The 9,549-nt window shown below is 31.5% G+C and overlaps 1 long non-coding RNA gene across 1 annotated transcript; it reads right to left on the reverse strand.

Moving 5' to 3' along the window:
• Positions 1 to 8,581: 8,581 nt before the first annotated feature.
• Positions 8,582 to 9,183, reverse strand: LOC115880776. The gene is made up of 3 exons (XR_004049937.1): positions 9,062 to 9,183; positions 8,830 to 9,007; positions 8,582 to 8,708 (listed from the first exon to the last, which is right to left on the reverse strand). It is a non-coding gene; the product is annotated as an uncharacterized LOC115880776 (long non-coding RNA).
• Positions 9,184 to 9,549: the final 366 nt, after the last annotated feature.

Here is a 9,549-nt window from a genome sequence, read left to right on the forward strand (position 1 = left end):
TGTGAACAAATTATTCAACCTACCCAATGAACTAATAACAATATCTTTTGACGATACGGATTGGTTCGAGTTTTTGAACATTACATCATCATTTATTTTGGTACCTGACAATGAGAAAATGGAGAAAACTGTTCAAGCCCTATCTGAAAATTTCACCGTTAAAACAAGCAAATTCCTGAAAGTGGATAGTACAGTGATGTGCTTAGACGTTTTGTTTCACTATGAACATTCGATTAATTTTAAATCGAAAGTTTATTGTTAATTATAGGTTACAGTTACTTGTAAAATTAGACTTAAGACCTTTTTACGATAATCTTTTACATTATATTAGAGCTTATAATGTCTCTGAAGAAAAGTGTTTGGAAGAAATTAAAAAATATTGTTATTTAAATGTTTGTGAATTATCATATTATATCTGGAATTTCTAGAAATTAATCCAAATAAACTCAAAAATGATTTTCAACTCATATGTGTATTTTTCTGTTGTGAATAAATGTATAGAAATAATAATTTAACGCTTTATTCTTTAGTATTATTTACTTGAAGTAAATATGTGTAAAAGGAGAAAGATGTCTACCGAAGATATAAATTTTTTACTAGAGAAACATTTGGCTAATTTACAACAATTAAAGAACTTATAAAATTTTACAGAGAAACAGTATATGTTTTAGAAACTTCTAGAATTGAAGATCTCCCATAAACATACTAAATAGTTGTTTGGATAGCTCACGCCCTACGATATACATAATTTTTAAATCAAAAAAGTTATTGCTAATTATAGGTTAGAGTTACTTGTAAAAATAACACCTTGTAACTGTTGTGAATAAATGTATAAAAATAATAATTTAGCGTTTTATTCTTTAGTATTATTTAACCATTTGAAAAGTAAACATGTATTTGGATTTGGCAAAATATACTACAGAGGAGTTAAAAGCATTGTCTGTAGAATTTCTAGCAGAGCATATTAGCCCCTATACGCTTTTAAATATATGGTCTCGACTTCCTATCGAATACAAAATAATTTCTATTGCAAACGCAATTACCATGTTTTATTCACTAAAACAGACCTGATCAAGTGACTCATATTGACAGTCCTCCCCCTTCTCAAGCAAGATGCCGAGATTGTTTATATTCTCTCCGTCAACATAGCTAAACAGTCATTCAGTATTCAGACATGGCGGCGTTAAGTTCGCCTTTTATTATATTTGCCGTTATAGTGCAAAATACATTCTATATAAATAATTTTTTTTTTTTTTTTTTTATTAATGATAAAAATAATGATTCTACAACGAAGTGTAAATGGCCAGAAACTTGGCAGAGATTGGAATATAGCAATAACGGATCGGTGGAAGTTTTCAAACGTCCATTATCGGAAGAAGAGACTAGTAATAAGACGAACATAAAATATAAAATAAAGAGATAATCTTTTCAAATAGAAGTGTTGGAGATCAATCTGATTGGCAGATGCTACCCATCAATTTTAACGATAGTTCAACTATGAAAAATCAGACGTGTAAAAGGGATAAGGAAGAACCTACAGTGATTTCATATATAGTTCTATTTTTATATAATTATCACGTTTATATCATCTGCTATAATAGTATTTAGTACCTGCGCCAAAATATCAAAAAGTAAATGTATTGCATACTTTAAATAAATATTAAAAATTTGTATTTTGTTTTCATTAACACCCTGTATATAATAGGTATGACGTAAGACAGGTTTGACGTTTGACAGGTGACAGATGACGTAAGACAGGTTTGACGTTTGACGTTTGACATTTGACGTTTGACATATGACGTAAGACAGGTTTGACAGATGACGTAAGACAGGTTTGACATATGACGTAAGACAGGTTTGACAGATGACGTAAGACAAGTTTGACATATGACGTTTGACGTTTGACAGATGACGTAAGACAAGTTTGACGTTTGACATATGACGTTTGACGTTTGACAGATGACAAGTTTGACGTTTGACGTTTGACATATGACGTTTGACATTTGACAGCTCCCCTCCTCCTCGCGCCTGCGCCGTGCCCCTCCTCCTCGCGCCTGCGCTGTACCCCTCCTCCTCGCGCATGCGCCGTGCGCTCTGCTCCTGCTCCTGATGCAGAATCGGCCTTCTACCTCTACTTACAAATACGAGGTACGAGCATTGGTATCTCGGTAACCGTAATATATACGAACATGGTTAAATTGGGGCAAAGTTGCGTATTAGGATATTCACCAACAAAAAAGTTTTAAAAATTTCAAGGATTGCTGAGTTTTTTTTGAAAAAACTGCTTTTTTTGAAAATCAATTTTATTTTTTCCTGTCGTTACTTTTTAGAAAATCAAATAACTAATTACACATTCTCATAGCCACATTATTATCTGATAGTATTTTTAGATTTTCAAATTAGCTGACTATTTGTGAGATACAGAGGCCAACTTAATTTTTTTTAAATACGGACCTGCATTTTTTATTTTAGGTTTTGAAAGAACTCGCTCAAGTAGCATCTATCTGACTTTGAACTAAATCTGACCTGAAGCGACGTCAGACTTTGTGCAAATATAGGTCGGGGGCTCGTGATACGACCTGTGACGTCGCTTTCCTATGAAAAACGACGTCGTTGGATCCGAGTCGGTAAATCCAACGATCTGTCGACGTACAAAATAACAACGTACCATTTTTATTAATTTGCCAACGTCGTTCCCACGTTGGCTTGCACGACGTACATATACTTAGCCCGACGTCTACCCGTTGTCCGAATAGGATACGTCTCACTGATAATCCCTAAAGTAACGTCAATTATATTTTGTTGTATTTTATGTTCATATTTATAACCTAATTTACGTATCTCTATTTACGTCCGTAAATACAACCCATTAAGTAACATTTGCGACCTAATGAACATAACCTAATAAAAGTTTTTTATAAACAAAACTTGAATTTTTTTATTATGCCTAAAAAAACACTAAAAATTTAGTGCATTTAGACATTCATCTACATTTTACAGAAGGAGGTCGAGGCTTTGCAAAATAATAATTGTAGTAGTGATGTCTTGTCTCCACCCGTAAATACTTTTTATCCGGAAGAAGTGCTGCATTACACTGGTGCATCTTAATTTCATTTTTAGCATAGGAAACCAGCAGACCCCATCCTCCTCCGATGTGAGGTTAGGCTTAAAAAGTGGCTGCCCATTTTTTAAGGAGAAAACAGCAAAATATAGTTACAAATCACAAATCACTGATACTGAAAGTGAGTTACGTGGCGTACGTTGGAATTATATACGTCATAATACGATTGCCGGTCGCCCGGTTTGATGACTTCGGTCGTGTGAGACGACAATGTTGGAGACCCGGTCGGAATTGGTATATTGGTAGTTCATATTAAGTCGGACACAGAAATCCGCCATTCTTAACACGTATCCGATTGTCAGCCATTTTAATATCGTTTTTTGTGATTAAAATTTATATTCACATTTCGATTTGTAGTAGAATAATATTGATAAGGTTGAGTTTAGGGGGAACCACAGTACAGTTTTATGATTAAACCCGCTAGAAAATTAAAAAAATATTTTACGAGTTACTTTTTTATAGACATTTTTATTTCATAAATTTACCTAATTTTGAAGACGCTCGTTGTTTTCCGGAGTATTGTAATCAGATATATCAAGAAAGTGACTTCCGTTGACAAAACTGATGTCTGGATTAAATGATTCAGAATTATTATAATATGAAATTAGATAGGCACTTATAGTTATATTCGAAGAGTGATTATGGATCCATTTGTAATTAGGTAGTTTGGTTATGTTTTTGTGTATTCTTGGTAGCGAATATGAAACCAAACGTAACGTAAGTGCCTAGCGACGAATTTTAAGTGACTAAAATCCAACGTAATATGACGTTGGTAATTGATAGAATTACATTCCCTATTAGATCAGATACCGACGTCGAGGCGACCCGAATCTGTATTCCCCATTTAGGTGCAAATAAGGGTCGTCAGGCGGTCGAACCGACGTTGGTACCCGACGTCGGGGTTATTGAACGCGACGTATACCCGACGTTAGATAACGTCCAAATGCTACTTGGGCGGTCTCCTGAATACAATGATATGCCACACTTTATACTTTTATTGTTTTGGGTACCTTAACAGCAACTAAACTAATTATAATTTAAAATAATTTCAAGTCCGACTCTGGTTTCTTAAATTATTTAATATGATTATATTCATCACAACAATATTGATTAGCGCTAATTAACATTGAATAAGGAAAATCGAGCCAATTGGAAAATTGAAATAAATAATATCGAGGTCAAAAATTTAAAGATATTATTTTTAACTTTTTTTATTGTGAATTTGAAATCTCAGTGTGCGATCTAATAAATAATATGCATATAGGCAATATGCAAACGTAGTTATTATAAATTAACCAATTTCTATAAATTAGTTTCTAATGTTCTACGTGCTCGAAAGGGTTACCACCCTCCTTATTGCACAAACTTATTTTTCGTTCAATTTTATTTGTAGCTCTTTGAACTTTCTTCTTATACTTCCGAATGCATTTTGTAGCATAATGTAAATGTTGAGATGAATTGATTTCACTTTTACAAATGACGTCAAGTAATGTAGCCCCTTGGTTATAAGTCCAGGAACCTCGCTGGTCATTATACTGCTCCACCGTTTCCAATCCATCTTCCGGGAAAATGATTTGATTGTTTATATTATATTACATTTATATTAATTATTTTATATTATTTTATTGCATTTGATTTTCCGTATACAATGTTGTACCCCACATTGTTAAGTTTGAAAGTTTATCAATACTGTAACGATGAATACATTAAATATTAAAAAAACAATATCAAATGTCAAAACCAAAAAAATATTAAGTGTGGCATATCATTGTACTCGGGAGACTGAGTTCTTTCAAAATCTGAAATAAAAAATGCAGGTCCGTTAAAAAATTAATTTGGCCTCTGTATCTCACAAATTATCAGCTAATTTAAAAATATAAAAATACTATCGGATAGCCCTAATAAAGTGGCTATGAGAATGTGTAATTAGTTTTTTGATTTTCTAAAAAGTAACGACAGGAAAAAATAAAATATATTATCAAAAAACTCAGATGTTTCCAAAAAACTCAGCAATCCTTGAAATTTTTGAAACTTTTTTGATGGCATTTTGGTGAACATCAGAAGGTGCAACTTTGCTCCAATTTGACCATCTTCGTATCTATTACGGTTTCCGAGATACCAATGCTCGTACCTCGAATTTGTAGCACCCTGTATATTAAGATATTAATATTGCATTTTAATAAAGTAGGTTTTAATATTCCTTATACTACTTAATTATAAGTCGTATACTATGTAAAATGGATAAATCCTTTACAATATGGCAACACCGATTAGAGGCGAGATCGCCTATCCATTCTTCTATTATCTTGTAGTACGCGTCGCACGTATGTAGTAAAGCATTGTTGCCGCTACTTCCCTCTGGCTGTATTATTGCATTTTCTTAGTTTGTAGTCCTTAAATGTTTATTTTATTTACTCTTTGTATCCAAGAACTACAAAATATGGTTCGCCAGTGCCAAATTTGCAAGAAATTTGACTTAAATAATCTATTTAAGCCTCGAAACGCCTTTCGACCGGTAAGCAACTCTCAATTTACCAATTGGGAGTCAGTGGCGTTGTTGTAGAAAGGCGCTTATTTAGATAATATTTTAGTAAAATATAAAATCTGAATTTTTTCTATTACATAATCATTTATATAAAGTTTTTTGTAACAAAATCATAATTATAACCCCTGTTATTATACATAATAGATAAATTATATTAGGCATCGGTTAAAAAATTAATAATGTTTTTATTAAAAATATATTCCGGTTTATTCTAAAACTATCTTCAGAATCTAAAATAACATACAATTTTAAAATTATCTTACATTATGAAACAATATTTTTTAATATACCGGGTGCGTCTCAAAAGTGGTTCTAAAAAACAGATTTGTATGTTATAGACCAGTCGACAAGAGGTTTTAGGTCGAAATAATTAGGGGCAAGCTGCAATAACACTTATTCTCTTTGTTTTGCTTTGTGGAACACTCTACTAAATTTGCACGGTCTATCGATCCCGGCTCTGGGGCCTTATTCTGTAAGTATTTTACCGATCGATTCGGTAGAATTTGTTCGATTGTGACGACATTTTCGATTCGGTAGCGCGTAAAGCTAGTCCGTAGCTCCGAACCGAACGGAAACCCTACCAAATCCTCGGTTCGCGTACCGAAAGCTCTAATCGTCTTGGTAACTAATAATAATTATTCTATTCAACAATACATTTTTCTGTCTGGGGTTTGACAGTTTCAAAAAAAGGCTAGAATGCGCGTGTTATTGCAAAGGTTTTATTTACGAAACACTCGGAAGTATAGTATTATAAAAAATAGATGTAAAGTGTTAAATAAAGTGAAAATTTGTGATATTTGTCAGGGATATGAATTTAATCAGCGCAGAGGTTGGTGAACAGGCTAAGAAGAACACCAAACATATACATACTTTCGTTTTATTAACATGTTGTATTTTATTATATTTATATTGTGATTATAGTACTATTCTTTTAAAAGTTCCTCAATATGGCCGACCTAGTTACGAAAATTGGTAATTTTTTTTTAATGAAAAATAAGTTGGCGTTAGCGAATTCAGAAATTGATTTACTCTTTGGTTAACAATAATATTTTTCAGGATTGTCAAGTTGACGTTAAAGTTAGGTTATTAGGTGGTTGTTATAAATAAAAACATAGATTGTTGAAATTATTTAATAAGAATAAAGGTATTTTACCGCAAATCCGAAGAGATTTTACTTAAAGGTATTTTATAAACTTTCTCAGTGAGAATATTAGCTCCCCTGTTTCTTATATTTCAGTTAAAGGAACGTAAGAACTATAGGAAGTAAATTTTTGTTTTCATGTCTTGACGATATCTGAGAGTTCCTAGAATTATCAAGATTATGGAATAATTATAGTTGTTTAATAAGTGAAATTAATAGAAGACTTGGAAATAGGATGATGCTTTTCATGTTATAGTTGATAGATCACCCCATTTCTCTTAATTTGTTTTTATTTCAGTACAGTTAATCACAAATTGAATTGATGTGTGCAAAAACAGCTATATATTTTCAAACATCTTATTTAAATAGTTCTTTTATATACTGTTAAACTGTATCAACTACAAAGTATTTAGCAAAAAATTATAAGGTAATAAATTTTGTATATATAATTTATGAAAATTTATAATATATAAAGATTAGAACACAATCCTCTGAAGGAAAAAGAAATACTCAAAAACTCATTAAATATACTTTATTAAAAATAACAACATACAAAAACATCCATGCAAACTGTAATAATCAGAACAATATCCACATTATACCTTTATTAAATATGTGTCTACACTCCTGTCAGGAAAGCTAGAAATGTTTGTTTAAATATTAACTTATTTTAAATTGCCAGAAACACATCAGAATATATCACAACCACAACTATAGGTTAATCAGTACTAAATTTTATACCTAGTAAGTGATGCGTTAACTAACAAGTATAGGATAAAAAACAATTATTAATATAGAGTCTACTATGAAATGTCCTGCTTATTTATGAAATTACTTTCCCTTCAAATGTGAGGAATACCAGTAAAATGAAACATAATTTTTGGTTTGGTTTTGTGTTTGATATTCTAACTACATCTATTACAAACCTTAAGTGCCTTTAGTGAGTAACTGTATTTTTTGTTATTCTTTGTATATCCTGTAAAGTAAAAAAATATATATTTCAAGAAAAATAAAAACAATGCAATAGATATCAAACAGATTCATAAAAACTACTTACAATTATTGTACATAATTATATATTTCAAGTGTTATTTGATGTTTGGCCCCATTACCAACATTACTTTATTTAGGTCTTCTCTGCTAACTCAACTTTTAAACCTGTTTTAAACCTTCTTTAAATTTTAAAACTGATTTACAATAATCTGTAATGCCCGCGCTGTTTCCTGAAATATAAGTTTTAATCTATTTATTATATAGTACATATTACAAATCTGAAAATTACTGATACGAGGAAACTTCTCAAAATAATTAGAGACATTTTTACAAACATCTGGACTAATTTATTTTCACAAATTTGTGAACGAGTCAATGTTTTCTAATACGTTTTTAAGCATTTCATACATTTTGAATATCTTCCAGCCTATTCCTCAATTCTTGATCGGTGAAAAGATTATTTATAACTATATAATTAGTACTACAGGCTGCAGGTTAAATAAAAGAACAAAATCAAGTAGAATTTGTAAATAAAAACTCAAAAAATAATGAAAATATTTAGAAAAAGGAACCGTAATCGTCATGTCAGCCAAGTGTCAGAGTTCAATTGGATTTACCACAGAATATCAATTTGAACTGCAGTCGATTCCAGCTTAGAGATTTTCGTGTTTTAAGCCTCTCATACTGAAGTCGCCATATTGGGAAGTTTTAAATGAATATAAGTATATTTATTAAGGTTTTTTTTTTAATTTAGAATAAATACAATTAAGTTTTGACACAAGTTTTAATAGAGTAACAAGTAATTCTAAAAAAGTTGTTCTAAACATTATTATAAACATTATATTAAACAAAATTGAATAAAAAACGTCACTCCTTCTCCAGCCCACATCTTCACGACATCTTGTAGCCTGAAAAGAAAAAAATAATTATTAATCATATATCATATAATCATATCTTTATAAAAAATGTATATTTTACGCCTCTGTACACTATGCATATTTTAAAAGTATATTTGTTTATCAGATTCACATTTTCATAGTATTCGCAATGGCTGCATTCTCAACAGCAATTGCCTTGCCTTTCCTATATTGCCAAAAGAAGATTCAACAGCGAGCATTCTTCTTTTTTCTGTAAAATTTTCATGTACTTGTATAAAGCGAAGCGAGACTTCCCTCTGCTGCATAGTCATACGGATTCCTTTCGGCGCCTAAAAGAATATTTAATATTACTTACTCCTTCTGGAAAAATAGATCATATTTACCTGTAAATCTGTCATCACTCACATATCCTCAAACCTTTAGAAAAAGTTCAACAGACGCGTTGAAGAAGTTGAAAAGGTGAATTTGAACATATACAAAATTTGAAAGCGTCACTGTCACTATCACGTCCTACTGTCATGCCCTAACCATGATTGTTTTTCGGTTGCTTCGAAACCGAACCGAACGGTTGCCGAACAGCGATACAGAATTGCAATGCGCGCTACTGAACGTAACATTCGACAACTCTATCGTTCGGTATAGTGAACCGAATCGAATTTTCGGATCCGAAACCGAAAAAGATACAGAATAGGGTCCCTTGCCACCATATTGGAAAATCCTGTCAAATTATGACATTTTAATGTTTTTTAAATAACTGGGTCTGGGTGCACTGTACAGAAAATTTGCAAGAGACCAAAAAGAAAGCTATTTAAATTCTCTACAAAAAAGGTCTTATTCACCAATTTTGTGCATGAATAGGTTAACGAGATAC

The sequence above is a fragment of the Sitophilus oryzae genome, unplaced genomic scaffold (genome assembly GCF_002938485.1).
Source record: "Sitophilus oryzae breed Bouriz unplaced genomic scaffold, Soryzae_2.0 scaffold_1658_pilon_pilon, whole genome shotgun sequence".
In the NCBI taxonomy this organism is placed as follows: domain Eukaryota; kingdom Metazoa; phylum Arthropoda; class Insecta; order Coleoptera; family Curculionidae; genus Sitophilus; species Sitophilus oryzae.